The sequence below is a fragment of the Lupinus angustifolius genome, chromosome LG11, assembly GCF_001865875.1.
Source record: "Lupinus angustifolius cultivar Tanjil chromosome LG11, LupAngTanjil_v1.0, whole genome shotgun sequence".
NCBI classification, from domain to species: domain Eukaryota; kingdom Viridiplantae; phylum Streptophyta; class Magnoliopsida; order Fabales; family Fabaceae; genus Lupinus; species Lupinus angustifolius.
In genome coordinates, this window is record NC_032019.1 from 16,698,490 (window position 1) to 16,715,845 (window position 17,356).

Genomic DNA, 17,356 nt, shown 5'->3' on the forward strand with positions numbered 1-17,356 from the left:
TATATTATATGTATAATGAGGAGATATATGTTTACACCCAAGTTAAGTTACACTAATTACACTAAATCTCAGCCATTCATTTTCTTAAATCCAATGGATCATAAGGGTTGGTGAAATAAATGATGAAGAGAAAAAGATAAATCTTAAATAACTTTTAAGTTTAACCCATTTGGTCTGTTAGATTTAAGAAAATGAATGACTGAGATCGAATATAATTAGTGTAACTTAACTTGAGTGTAAATGAATTTTTCCTCTATATAGATTATACTAACTACCCTGTAGAAGAGATACATATAATTTTTAAACAAAAAATGATGATAGATTAAGTCAAACAAAATAAAATAAGGTATATTATAAAGACAAATTCAGATAGTATAAGAGTCTCAATGTCATCCATTATTTATGATTCATTATAAACTGCATCAGCAATTGTAAGGAGATGTTTAAATTATTCTTATGTTATATTGCAACTAACCAAAATAATGAATAGATATTGACTCTTACTTTATTTGGACTTGTATTCTTACTATATTATATTTTATTACTTAATTACACTCGTCTTTTGTTTAATAAATTATATTTATCTCTCTCCTGTAGATATAGATATAATCACTGTAATTTATATATATACATATATAAAAAAAATTAGAAGTAATTTGTATAAGTTTAAGAATGAAGGAATGATTTATATAATTTGTTAAAAACTTAGAGGCATTAATGTAATTTATTTTTTTGCAATATTTTGGTACGAAATCTACCAGGTGAGAGTGAGCAACAAATTCATGGGTGTTAATAGAATTTCCAATGTGTATAACTGTCAATTTGGTCATGTCTTTGAATTGTTTTTTTTTTTACTCATTTAGGGTTTATTTTTTTTTCATAGGTAATATTTATTGAAAAGTTATGGTAAGAGAATTGCAGAAGCAAAATACACAAACAATTCAAACATGATACATGATATTGATATAACACGTTTCATATACAACAATTTTCATTCTTATTGCCATGCTAGTATTCTACTTAAATAGTCCTCTTACAATAATACAATTTACTATCCCATAAGGTTGGGTTCAAGACTTAAATTTAATACTCTCCACATTGTCCTTTTTGTTAACTATAGTGTTGTTCGAAATAATTACATTACTCAAAGTCCATAATGTCCAAACTCCAGCCATCAATATATCGATATTTAGTATTATATATATTTTGTGGTTATGACAAAAAAATTAACTATTAGGGAACACATCTTCTCTACATAATAATCAACTGAGTTCATCTCTTAATTAGATGCAACTTAAACACGAGCAACATATTGAAGATATTGGCCTATCTTATTTAGGTTCGAATCCACATTTAGCATAGTCGTTGCAACTTCTATATGTTAGGTAATTTAGGTTATTAATTTCCTTTAGATCCATGGAAATTATTTTAATAAGTCGTTGACATGTTTTTATAGTTTTGATTTTTGATAAAATTAATGTAATTTTAAATTCAATTATCTTTTGTTAAACTAATAGTTTAAATATGTTTTCATTAAAAAACTAACAGTATACCCGTGCATTTGCACGGGCCATTTCGTTCTGGTTTTAAAAATATATTTAATATTTATAGTTAAGTAAAAGACCTAAGTTGTTAGTTAAATAGAGGGCATGCATTCGTTTAATAATACATTATAAATATTGAAATTGTATTTGTATGAGTTAAAACAACAAATGTCATGTAAGTCAAAATGATTATAATATAAAAGCAAAAAATAGATGTGAACGAACAATTAAAAGTGATAAATTTAATGACATAACTAACATTGTTCATGTTGAATCGGAATAAATTAAACTTCAATTTAAAATCTTTGTTTCTACATAATTGTTTGTAATTTATTACATGTGAGGACTTTGGATAATAAACAGATTAGTGCGAAAGTTTCCAGCAACTAAAAATGTGAAAAACAACAAAATTCAAAGAACATAAATGAATGCACAAACTAAGTTTACAATATACGTAACAACAAAATCTATAAAATCTACCATGAATTTGTAAATCTTGATAGCAAATTAGTTGTTGTATTTTGGATTCTAGACTCTACTACACCATCATTACATTTCAAGATGTACATCTATGTGATTTTTTATATGGGTGACTAGTTTTATATGGGTCAATTAACTTTCTGGAAGGAGGTGCGGAGAATTTGAAAAAGTATTTGATGGAAGTTAATTTGTGTGAAGGAAGTTAATTTGTAATCTATCATTATGCATTAAAATCTTTTTGAAAATAATTAAAGGAATTTATTATGCCGGAAAAATCTTATATGATCTTAAAACTATTAAAATAGCGCTTTCAAACACCAATATCTTAAGCCTATGTCTCCTACTTGTTTTATTTCTTCACGAGTTCCATTTTAGTTCCAAATATTATTGAATAACTTTATGTGGTTATTTAATGGCCTAAAATATAATGATTTCGTTGTTACCTTGTTAGTGGAAACTTGGAAGGTGATTTATTCTCCTTAATATGATAATGATTTAATGTAGTCAAGATGGTTACTATTATCTAATATCAAAGTAGTTAATAAGCTTTAGACATAACATGATATCGTTAGTAATATCCTATTTATTAAAAAATCAACAATAAATTTATAATTCCATTATTATTTGATTCTAAAATTAGATTGGTATAAAAATACAGATTATTATTATTTGACTCTAAAATAACTACAAACAATATATTATGATTCCTACTGTTACTATTTTAATATTGCTATAATAACATTATATTGTAATATTAGAGTCAAACACTAAATTGTAAATAAAATATATTTATAATGTACATTACCTCAAATTAAGGAATCATAAATAATTCAAAAAAAATATAAATAAAATATGTGTTATAATGCATATAATTTTTTATATCTTATGATTGTTTTGTCATAGAATACACGTAGAAGAATCAATTACATGATCACAATTAAATCAAATCAAAGATATTATTTTTCAGTAATTTTAATACAAATAAGAATATTATTATCTTCATTTTAGATTGAGTTTGATTATTTTTTTATAATATGAATTTGATGTTTTAGTATTCTGAATTCTTATAATCATAAATAATGATTAACATTAATTCTAATATCAATAATTTTAGCCAATATTATGCCTTATTTTTTATGCATTACATAGGTAAGCATACCCCTTATATTTTTAAATAGTTATTCTCATCTTTTTAAAATTTTATAATTTCATCCTTATGCATTATAGTGAACCCGTGTAATAGATTTTTCAACAGTTTCTAAAAATAAAATTGTCAAAATTAATTCAACTAGAAAATAAGATAGAATTTGAAAAATCCAACAATGTAAGAAATAAAGATATAGGTATAGATATTGATTAAGGAAAAACAAATTTATAATTTTGTATAATTATTTCCTATAATGGTCAATAATATATTATGATTCATCCCCTATATACAAATCATAATTGTACAGATTGCTTGCCAACTAATCATATACATTTATTTATTTGATGAGTATAAAATTAATTGTTATATTTAACAATTTAATTTAATTATTAATTGTCAATAATTCTATTTTTTAATCAGGATCAAAAAATTTGAACTATTCTAGTTCTTTACGACATAAAAAATAGAATTATTTAAATGTCTTTTTAGTAAATACAATTGTAACTATGTATTAAGTTTCCATTGTTAAAGTAATTGTGTAATATGCTCAATAAATCACATACATTATGAAATTAATGTATTATATCACCATCTTAATATATTTTATCGTAACTTGATTGATTAATTGTGTATAATGTCATTTCCGTAACTTTTCTAAAAAAATTGAATTTTTCTATTTCTTTATGCCATTAAAAATTAAATTATTTAATTATTTCTTTATTAATATAATTATAGTTGTGCATTAAGTTTCCAATTTTAAAGTAACTGTGTAATATGCTCATTTAATTATGCATGTTATGATATTCAATGAATCAAGACAAAATGTAGCTTAATAGATATTACTCAATCAATATTCCATAAATTTATTAATTATAATTCGACAAATTTATATTCCATTTTTGTAACTCGTCCATAAATTCAAACAAAATAGAACATTGCTTAAAATTTCATTAATTTATTATTTATAATTCTGCCAATTTATATTCATCATGAACATTGCTTAAAATTATGAAATCATAAATAATTTAATCAAAATATAAATCAATTGATTATAAAAACCAAATCAAATTGCTTTAATATTTTGATTGTTACATCCTATTAAAGATTAAAGAGAAATTCAATCCAAAAACAAAATCAAAAGTCAAATCACAAAATTAATTTTAGGGAACCATTGTTTAATTTTAGATAACGGAATAAAAGACATTCAAAGGCAATCATGCCTAATAATTTCAGATTCTAAAGTGTAACTGTCAATTGATTAATGGTGTATAATGTCATTTTTATAACTGATCTATAAATCTAATAATGTAGGAAATAAAGATATAGATATTGATTAAGGAAAAACAAATTTATAATTTTGTATAATTATTGTCCTATAATGGTCAATGATATATATGATTCATCCGCTATATATGAATCATAATTGTACATATGACTTGTCAACTTATCGTATACGTTTATTTTTTAATGAGTATAAAATTAATTATTATATTTAAAAATTTAATTTAATTTATTAGTTGTCAATAATTCTATTTTTTTATCTAAACCAAAAAATTTGAACTATTCTAGTTCTTTTCAACATAAAAAATAGAATTATTTAAATGTTTCTTTAATAAATACAATTGTAACTATGTATTAAGTTTCCAATGTTAAAGTAATTATGTAATATGCTCAATAAATCACATACATTATGAAATTAATGTGTTCACCATCTTAATATATTTTACCATTTAACTTGATTGATTAATTGTGCATAATGTCATTTTTGTAACTGCTCCAAAAAATTGATTTTTTCTATTTCTTTATGCCATTAAAAATAGAATTATTTAATTATTTCTTCATCAATATAATTATAGTTGTGCATTAAGTTTCCAATTTTAAAGTAACTACGTAATATGCTCAATTAATTACGCATGTTATGATATTCAATGAATCAAGACAAATTATAGCTTAATAGATATTACTCAACTATTATTCCATAAATTTATTAATTATAATTCGACAAATTTATATTCCATTTTTGTAACTCGTTCATAAATTCAAACAAAATAAAATATAAATTGAATTAAATATTAACATTCCATAAATTTATTATTTATAATTCTACAAATTTATATTCATATTGAGCATTACTTGAAATTAGGGAATCATAAATAATTTAATCAAAATATAAATAAATTGATTATCACAACCAAATAAAATTAATTTAATATTTTGATTGTTACATCCTATTAAAGATTAAAGAGAAATTCAATCCAAAAACACAATTAAAAATCAAATCACAAAATTAATTGTGGGTAACCATTGTTTACTTTTTTGATAACGGAATAAAAGGCATTCAAAGGCAATCATGTACAATAATTTCAGATTCTAAAGTGTAATTATCAATTGATTAATTATGTATAATGTCATTTCTGTAACTGGTGGAAATTTTTTGTACTTTTCTGAATTTAAACAAATTATTGGGAATGATGTAAAACATTAATGAGTGAGTATTACTCAATTAATATTCCACAAATTTATTAGTTATAATTCTACAAATTTATATTCTATTTTTGTAACTCATTCATAAATTCAAACAAAATATAATAAATGGAATTAGATATAAATATATTCCACAAATTTATTATATACAATTCTGCAAATTTATATCCATAATTAGGATTGCCTAAAATTAGGGAATCATAAATAATTTCATTAAAATATAAATCAAACGAATTGATTATCACAATCAAATCAAATTGCTTTAATATTTAGATAGAATATACATGTTCAACAATTAAACATGGCAAATTATTTATGATGAAAAGAAAAAAGATTAAAGATTATTTAACCAATACAAGGTTGACACATTCAGATACTAAAAAATTAATTTTGAATGAAAAATGACAAACACATAATAAAATTAAAGACACTATTCTTACTAAGATAGTGAATGTAACATCTAATCCTTGTATTCGAGTATGTGAGGTTTCTCTTCTGCAAATGGCGAAACAAAGAAAATCACCAATTCATATTTTCTGCTTTAGAAAAATATCCACATAGGGAAAAATATTTTAACAAACGTCATGTGAGGAAAATGAAGTTTTTTGTAGAAGGCAAAAAAGTATTATCTAGTAATACCTTGTTGGTGTAAGTGAGTGGAAAGTTGAAGAAGTTGAAACTTTTTAACTCTGGTGATAAAGAATATTGTGTGAGTAAAATAATGTACATGTATAAACTGTTATAATAAACCAATTATATCTACCAACAAACATAAAATCATACCTCTGAATTGGTTTGACAGTTGAAGATCATAAATTTGTTTAACAGAAATTGAAAAAAAATGAGAATTAGTTATGAGAAACGTAATTAAGACAAATATATTCTTACAATCATTATATATACTACTAAGCAGTAAGTATCAATATGTTGATATTTACCAATTGAAAAGGAAGAAGTAAAAAATGAAAAGAATAGAAAATGGTACCTTTGAGTTGATTTAGATTGAGGAAGAAGATTTGCTGAACAAAATTTGGAAAAAGAATGAGAAATAGTGTGTAATTTGAGTAGAGAGAATGTGAAGAAGAAGACTACTTTTCAGAATTTGAAAGTCATTTGTTAAATATATCCAAAGGAAGAATGTCTACTTTAGGAATTTCAACAATCCATCAATTTTACAAAAAACCATTTACTTTGTACACTTATCACAAACAAATAGTGTCTAATTTTGTAATTACAACAATCCTTCAAATTGACAAAAATAATCTTTGTTTTGTACATTTGTCACAAATATAGAACGTCTACTTTAGTATTATCAATAACTCTTTCTTTTCTTATTAATTTGAGTAGAGAGAATGTGAAGAAGAAGACTATTTTCAGAATTTGAAAGTCATTTGTTAAATATATCCAAAGGAAGAATGTCTATTTTAGCAATTTCAACAATCCATCAATTTTACAAAAAAACCATTTACTTTGTATACTTATCACAAATGAATAGTATCTAATTTTGTAATTACAACAATCCTTCAAATTGACAAAAATAACCTTTGTTTTGTACATTTATCACAAATGTAGAGTGTTTACTTTAGTATTTTCAATAGCTCTTTCTTTTCTTATATATAGATAGTAGATATTACTATTGGTTACGTGATAATTACATTTAGTTGTGAACATAATATTTATATGTTACATTCACTATGGTTTATTGATTATTTTAAAAGAAGTCCCCACTGATTTACTTTATAATTTCCCGATGATAATGAGTTAAGAATTGTGAATCCCAATTTTCCATCTAAAACTTCAAGTTCTACTATTCAGAATATACTAATTTTTTTTTGGTTTCCACAAGGTATCCTCCCACTAAAATATGCTAATTATTTAGAGAAAGCCAATTTTGAGAGATAAATCTATTTTGCAGAAACATTTAAAATTATATTCATTCCAATATAAGGCATTGTCTAATATAAATTTTAATATAACTTAAAACTCTAAGGATTATGTAGTATAAAATTGTTTGAAAATATGAAGATTTTTTAGTGATCATAATTTAATTTTCCTTTCAAGTTAAAAATAATTCATGGAATTAACTTGTTATTAATCTCTTGCTTTCCCCTAATCTTTGGATGGGTAACAAATAATTTAATTAAGAGGCAAAATATGTTAATATTTAACTGTGCTTAAAGAATATATTTAAACAGAAATATCTAAGAAAAGTTTTTCAATCGCATCAAATGTCATACAAGAAAAATTATGTTTTGGAATGTTAAATCAAGAAGTCCAGTTGGGAAACTCATCCAACAAATTTTTATGTCCACTGATAATTGTATTTAATGTCAATCGCGTCTAGTGATAATTGTGTTCAATAACATTGGGAAAAATGACATGCTAATAGATTTAAGTTACATGTATTTAAAATAAAGTTTGTCTAAGTTATTATATTGAATGATGATCACATTCAATGATATTAGTGCCTTGTTTTCAATCACACAAATATAAATTTATTAGTTCAATTATTTGAACTTAATTCAAATAATTTTTAGCATGATGATCTCTCAATTATTAAATGAGAAATTTTCTTGGTACAAGAAACTTAATATTCTTGGAGAGATGAATATTTTCTGACCTTCTTGCCGACAAAGAAGGTGAATATGTGCAGACAACGCCATAATTAAAAAAACATCTAAACAATGCATGAAGTCATTATTTAGAGTTTGAAGTTACAACTAAAGAAAAAGCCATAAATACATCAAAAAGAACAAATTAGATATAGTGGATCCAACATATTTATTGGATATATGAATATTGTTCAAGATACAAGAGATTGAAGTATTTCATTTTTTTTGGTGTAACATCCCGTTTTTTGCAACTAAAAAATTAGAAATTTATTCTAAAAATATGATAAAAGTTTATAAAAAGTTAAAGTCAACATGTCAGAAAATCAAAATAATTCAAAATCTTTCGTCTCTCAAGTTCAAAAGAAGTCGTTATTTAGAGTTTGAAGTTACAACCAAAGAAAAAGGCACATATACATCAAAAAGAACAATTTAGATATGGTGGATCCAACATATTTATTGAATATCTCAATATTGTTCAAGATACAAAAGATTGGAGTATTTCATTTTTCTTAGTATAATATCTCATTATTGCAACTAAGAGATTAGGAATTTATTTTAAAAATATGATGAAAGTTCAAAGAAAGTTAAAGTCAACTTGTCAGAAAATTAGAGTAAATTCAAAACATTTGGTCTCTTAAGTTCAAAATGCGGAATATACATTTTATTTCAAGGGAAAAAGATATATGTACCGATAGTGTAAAAGTTTTTTACCTGTCACTACATCATCCACCATTGATTTTTAGTTATTATTGACTTTTAAATAAAAGTATTACAAATGAATGGTGGATGATGTACTGACTGAGTATAAATCTTTACTTTTACACTGTCAGTGCATACATTTTACACTGTTATTTCAACCTCAAAATGAGGCATTAAGTTCAACATCATAACTGAACCATAAATATAATTATCCATTTTTAAGTATGTAGTTTTACAACATAATTAATTTAATCTTAACAAAGATTATAGAAGACATCATATGTGCAAAAAGAACCATTCTTAAATATTTTTAATAAAACATGATTTATACAAAAACCAGTTGAAAATGATGAAGGGTATTCCTAAAATCAAAGCCAATAATCCCAACATAGACAACATATTTAACTAATACACAAGTCAAGTTCTACTAGTCTACATTTCCATCAATGAATATTCAAAGTGAAACTACAAGAAACCTGCTCATATAAATAATATAGACAAAAGAAAAGACACAGAAAGGAGTAAGAACCAACTATAGTGACCGCAACGTGAAATTACATAGAGAAATAACATTAAAGTGAGACAACCTATAATACAATTATAACCAAACAATGTCAAACATATGCATGAATTTAGTGTCTTATACAATAGGATATTCAAATCCCCAATTAATATATTTTTCATACAATATTTATGTAATTCAACCAACCAATCTCTATCAAAATGCCTAAAGGCCAATATCGTATTGGGAAAGCAACCGAGAGTACAAATATCCTTAACAACGACAAATAACAATATCAATTATTGTTCATACCACTATCTGAGGTGCTTACGTGGTAAGCCCAATCCGTTTCAAGAATTCTCTCTACCGATCATGAAATGTGCAAGGGGTGTTAGAGATCGCCTAGTTTACATGTAAGATTATCCTAGTCATACAGGTTATAAGGTCGAATCCTCACTGGACCGTCCCACCTAAGAAATTCCTCAAGGCTTCTTGATGAATCACTGTCATTGTCGCCCCGATCCAAATCAGCAATGATATTTTTATCATCTTATCTTTTCATTATCTTCAACTCCAACTACAAGAATGCAATGCATGCACACTAACCGAAGTTAGCCAATTAAATTTTATAATCATGGTATTTACAATTTTTATTTCAACAAGTGTCACCTAAGTTAGTCATCTCAGCTCCAATACATTTTTTATCATGCCAAGTCCAACAAACAAGCTCAAGACACTAAATTAGTGATAAAAATATAACTGGGCAAAGCCCTAAATCTCACTACACTTTCAAGAGTACGAATAGTCATAGACTCTTAACAAACCCAATCTTTCAAAAAATATCACCTAAGTTAGTTGCCTTAGTCTCAATACATATTTAATATGTGTCCTTAAGACGAGCTCAAGACACTAACTTAATGACCCAATGTCAACGGGCAAAACCCCAATTTCAAACTTATGAATTTCATATTAATAAAACAACCAACTTATGTATCAACCATATTAATACAACAATCAAATTATAATTTTGCATATCAATGCAATAATCAATTTATATATTTTACATATCAATATAGCAATCAACTTATATATTTTCCATATCAATATAATGGTCAACTTATATATTTTCCATATGAATACAATAATCAACTTATATATGTCTTATATCAATACAACAATCAACTTATTTATTTTTCATATCAATACAACGATCAACTTATATAATTTTTATATGAACACAACAATCAATTTATATATTTCCATATTAATACAACAATTAACTTATATTCGTCATACTAACACAATAATTAACTTATGAATTTCTTATATCAATACAACAATCAACTTATGTATTCCCATATCAATCCAACAATTAACAACATAATCATTGCAATTGAGATATTTCCAAATTACAACATTTCCACAAACATTTAGCGCATAAAACAATTATCAAATTATCACAAATCTCATATGCATACTAACAAGTCGTTGGTCTAGTGGTATAAGGTTTTATTAGATCCCCAAGGTCAAAGGTTCGATTCCTAGGAGCGACACTTGTTGGGAGGGACAAGTGGACAACCATGAACCCTGAAAGGGATTAGTTCCTTAACCAAAAAAGGTGATAATATAACCTTGATAGTACCCCAAAAAATACTCAGATGCATACAAATATCAGTGTTTAACAACATTTCATGATGATGTAATACCATAAGCGAGTACATCACATTATGGTAAACACAAACAAATTCATAAACACATATTTCTATCAAATCAGACATACAAGACTCTATACATCGTCATATATTTTATTAGAGTTATTTTGTGAAAAATTTTGACATTTAAGTTTAATTATTAACTCATCACACTAATCATATACATATATTAATTATAGGTTTGTTTTTTTGCAATAAGAGTCATTTTTATTAATACCCATACACTGATTTTAATTTTAATTATATATATTAATATTTAATTCAAAAATGTGAAATATATAATAAAAATAAAATAGCAAACTGATTTCTATTATAATTATTTATATAAATATAATCCAAAAATAAAAATAAAAAAATTTATATTAAAACAATAAATGAATTTTTGAATGAGAGATAATGCCTAAAGGGGTGGAACCACTTTATGAAAGTGGGGGGTGGTTACCCAGTTTTTAGGAAGAGAGGTTTCCTGGTTTTTTGCTTTTAAAAGAAAGAAGAAGGTTTTCAGAGAGAGAGACCAACAACACGTAAAAGAGAGAGAGAAAAGAGTAAAGGAGAGAACATTGACACAAAAGAGAAACACAGAGAAGAACACTCCAACACCCCAGAAAACGAAAAAACATAAAGAAAGGATAAAAGGTATAGTGAATCAGAAAGAGTAGACTGGGAAAGGAGAATTTCACAATAGCTTTTCTAAAAGGTTAGTATCTCTTTCACTTATTCATCTTCATCCCCTTTTATGTTAAGCATTCAAAACCGGTGTATGCACTTTTAATACAATTATTCACATCTAATAAAACCCTAAAGGACATCATTGTTCATAAGTAATACAATTTGTTTGGGGATTCACTGCATCTATAAAAAATTTCTCACGTTTTATTCATAAAAAGTCTCACTCAATGTCAAAATTTATGTGCCAATAACATTCATAAATATTTGCACCTCCATATAATAGTCAGCAAGGTTCCAAACAGACATTCACCTTTGTATACTATTATGCTATTGACATACATGCTATAACATTATAACTTTATAGACATTTGTTTTTTTCTCTCTCTAATGCACAGATGAAAATAGATGTTAATAGAATCAATACCGTCTTAATCCTTCAAACCGAATCATTAACAACCTGCGCTCATAAGCTTAAAAATATTTTTTAGAGAACTTTAAGCCATTATAATTCGCACAAGCCGAAAATACCCTACTGGTTCTTAAGCTTCCGGTCACACCTCTACCAACAAGATCCGGTAGTGGGTTCATAATCTATTCGGCCCGCCCAAAAAGAGGGGTATCTGGATCCCAAGGTATTTCAGTAACCACTGTGAGAGTGCCGTGCGGTGATGGAAATTACGCCGGTAGGACAACCGAAGAAGAAGAAGGAGGAGGAGGAGGAGTTGGTTCAAGGAGGCATCTCTCTCACCTTGCTGTTGGAGCCACGGAGGCTCTACCTCCACGGCCAAACCGCGTCCAGGCAGGGACGCGCGTCATTCTCGCCACTAAAGCCTTGAATGGCGGCACCGCCGTAGCCAGACAGCATTGATGCGGTCAGACCATCCCGAGTTCATGAACCGTAACACCACCGTGAATGGTGTTGTGCTTTTAGCCAGTTTCCATCGCCTGGATTATGTCATTTTACCGGAAAAGTTGCTTCCATCTGCAAAAAAAGGGGTTGATGGCTCAAGAAGGGAGAAGCTTCTCAAAACTTATAACCAGACTCCCCTTTTCAAAACCATTATTGGGGTTTAGCCATGATGATGTTAAAATATCTTTACTGGGCCTTAATATTCCGCTAAGTCCAAATCTTTCTTTAATTCCTTGTACACTTTTGTTTTATATTCTCTATTCCTAATGGTATGCCATGTTTGCTTGCTGATGTAGTATATATATTATAATTTATTCACTTGTGATTAGTAATGTAAATTAGAGTAGTTTTGCTTTTTTGCTTCTAGCCAATAAATTAGAATTTGAAAGCAAATTTACAAATCAAAGGATTGTAAACTTTTTATTCCTCGAAATTTTGTTATGTTATACAAAGGAAATAGGATTGTAAACTATTTATCAAACATAAGATACTAACAATACAAAACAACTCAATCATTAAAAGAATTAAGAGTGCTTCATCGTAAGTCAATGGAGCAAGCCATAGACAGCCTGACACAACATGGTGAATTCAAATTTTATAATTGGCCAAATTTTATATGTCAAGATGTAATAAAAGGATGTGAAGACACAACTTGAACAAATATTATTATTACGAGTACAAAATTTACCAATTATTTATTAAGAAAACTAGATCTCGAGGATCTATCAAGACAACAATAAATCTAGACTATTAGAAAATTTTCAATTAAAAATGCTAGGATATTTTTGTAATTGTAATCAATATGGAAAGAGATTAAATTTTCATAACTCATCATTCACAAGAGTGTAAAAGAGGTTAATCCAGGTGAAAATACTTAAATGAACACAAACTATATAGAGATAGAAACATTTCACTTCACACATGTCAAATAGTCATAAAACAAATTAAAAAAAAATTCAAATTTACATTTATCACATTACATTGAGAGAGAAAAGAAAATATTCATCAAATAAATAATCATCTAGGCATACAAGGATTTTAAAAATTCAAAGAGCAAAACAAAATGGTCATAAGTTACCAAGTCAAGATTACATTCCCATATTTAAAATAGGATGTGATAGAAGGAAATTTGATATCTTATATATTCAATTTGAGACATAAAGACAACATACCATACCAAAAATATATATTTCATTATCATGATAATTGAATATTCATAAATATCATTAGAAGGACATGAAGTAAATACAAACAATGAAAGTACAATTTGAAAAGACAATTTTAGAACACAAATACCTATATCAAGTTTAAAAATGCAATTCTAGAATATACTCAAAGAGTTATACAAAATTGTCCTTATCTTAGACACAATTATCTGCAAAAAGGCTTGAAATTCTCAATATCAAACAAAAATAATGTTGAGTGAAATACTACAATTCAACCAAGGCGATTTTTGAAAATAGATTAGATAGAAGACCTATATCAATCACCTTATAAGAGTAAGAGTTACACACATTTATTTCAGGAATAATGTTTTTTTTAAAGAACCAAAATCAATTAACCATGCATAGATTAAATGAATGGGAAGGCAACGAACCCAAGGTTTACAAGGGAGAAATTGGTTCAGAAGTTGCATACTAACCATTAGGATTCTTAAAATTTATGTACGTATAGATATATGTATAAAATATCTTAATTATATATATAAATACATAGCAGATTCTAATGCACATGGAACAAAAGAAAGACTGAAAGTACAATATCTAGGCATATATTAATATACGTTATAGTTATATTAGATAGTGTTAATATTCAATTTCAAAATATTAATTAATATAGATGATGTAAAAATGTACAAAGATAGCATCAATAATTTAGCTAATTCAATTACCGCTACTTATGGAGAGGATAGAAGCAAAATTAGTTTAACAATATCTCACTAAAACTAAAGTGGCACGATATCAAAAGTACATTATTAGCATTATGGACAAATATACATATCTAAAGGTACAAACATATTTTTTCCTATCATGCACACTTCTTATAATAATTCACTTGTGTTTAAAAAGGATTTAGAAAGTCAAGTTCAAATTATGAGCATACAAAGATTCCACTTTTATACAAAGATATCCTTCGGGGTGGTATTTAAGTACTTAACCCAATATCATCCATACTTTTAACCAAAAATATATATTTTTATTAATATGTATAACTTATGCAAACAATAAAATTTTAATTTTGGCAAATCATGAAAACAAAACACATTAAGTAATACTTAGATAAAAATAGGTCAAGTAATTAATAGTGGAATAGAGTTGATTGACACAAGAATACAATATATCTTTTACTCATAGATGTTTATTTGGATGAGCAATCAAGATAATAAGTTAAAGAAATAAAATGTATTTTTTTAAGCACCAAAATCAATTAATCATGCTATAGATGAAGTAGATATAAAAGCATAGACCACAAGTTTCTGAAATTTTATTTCATGTGAAGCAATCACATAAATTCATTCAGGCAAGAATATCAAACTATAGGCGACATGAGCAACATACAAGAATGTCTAAATCATGATAGTCCACGAATACATGTTCATCTACCTCAAGATTTAAAATGGCAATTTATTGAAACATCATATAAGGTATTTTCAGTTTATCTTTCTAACATAATTCAAAAGCTAAGATGGATGATTATCATATTTATAAATACTAACCATAAGACACCAAATATTGATTCGTTCTAGTTAAGATAACATAAACAAAGAGTCATACAAAAAGTATTACATGCCAGTCAATTAGCTATCCAATGATAATGATGAGAATATGCTCATGAATTGAAGCTATTATTTAATCTTCTATAAATAAAATTGCCACTAACATGACAAAAACAATATCACACAAAGTGAGTTGAGAAAAACAACAAAACAAACAAACAAACAATCACACCAGAGTCACACAGAGAAAGGGTATATGAGGCCATACCCCAAGCCGGATAGGAAAGACCAGCTCTGATATCACTATTGTAACACCCCGTTTTTGTAACTTATAAATTAGGACTTCATTATAAAAATATGATGAAAATTTAAATAAAATTAAAGGCAGCCTATTAGAAAATCAGAGTGAATTTAAAATGTATTTTCATTAACATATTCAAGATGCGGAAATATTCAATATTATCATTACCCAAAAACGAGGTATCACATTCAACCTGAAAACCATGATTTATATAATTATCTATTTGTTTGAGTATATATAGCTTTAAAAAATCATTAATCTTAACCTTAACATAATGATTATAAAAGACATCCTGTATGCGAAAAGAAGCACTCTTAAGTATTTTTCATAAAATATAACTTATACAAAAATTTGTTCAAAAGACCAAGGGTATTCCTAAATCAGAGCCAATACTCCCAATATAAACAAGATACTTAACTATATATCAGCTAAGTTCTTCTTGTCTATATTTCCATCAATGGATATCCATAGAGCAACTGCAACAAACCTGGACATACACATAGTATAGACAAAAGAAAAGACAAAGAAAAGGGAGTAAGAACCAACTACGGCGACCGCAGCGTGGAATTACATAGAGAAATAACATTAAAGTGAGACACCCTATAACAACACCATAAACAAACAATGTCAAACATATGCAAATGATGCATGAAGTTAGTGTCTTATTTAAGAGGATATTCACATCCACAATTAATATATCTTTCATGCAATGCAATATGCAATTCACCAACCAATCACCACCAAAATTACAATACCCGAAGGCCAAGATCCTAGTGGGAAAGCAACCGGGAGTACAAGTTTGCATGTAAGACTATCCTGGTCATACAGGTAATGAACCTGGACCCTCACTGGACTGTCTCACTTAAGCAATCCCTCAAGGCTTCTTGACGAATCACCATTATTGCTGCCCCTATCCAAATCCCAATGATATTTCTATCATCGTATCTTTCCATTTTCTCCAACTCCAACTACACGAATGCAATGCATGTACACTAACCGAAGTTAGTCCATTAAATCTTTTAATCAAGGTTTTCCATTTTTTATTTTAACAAACATCACTTAAGTTAGTCGTCTCAGCCCCAATGCATTTCTGTCATGTCAAGTCCAATGGACGAGCTCAAGACGCTAACTTAGTATTCAAGATCATTAAGTAAAGCCCCAATTCTCAATATACTTTCAAGTGTGTGAATAGGCATAGGCTCTCATCAAATTCAATCTTTCCAAAAACACAACCTAAGTTAGTTGTCTCAGCCCCAGTGCATTTTTGCTACTACATGTCCTTAGGACGAGCTCAAGACACTAACTTAGTGATTTAATATACAAGCTAATACAACTATACAACAATCCATAACATAACCATTACAATTGATATATTTCTAAATGACGACATTGTCACAAACATTCAACACAAAACAATTCTTAATTCATCACAATACTCACATGCATTCAAACATAATTATTTAACGACCTTCCATGACGATGTAATACCATAAGCGAGTACCTCGCATTATGTTACACACAACAATGAATTCATACACATATATTTCCAGCACAATCAAATATCTAAGACTCTATACATC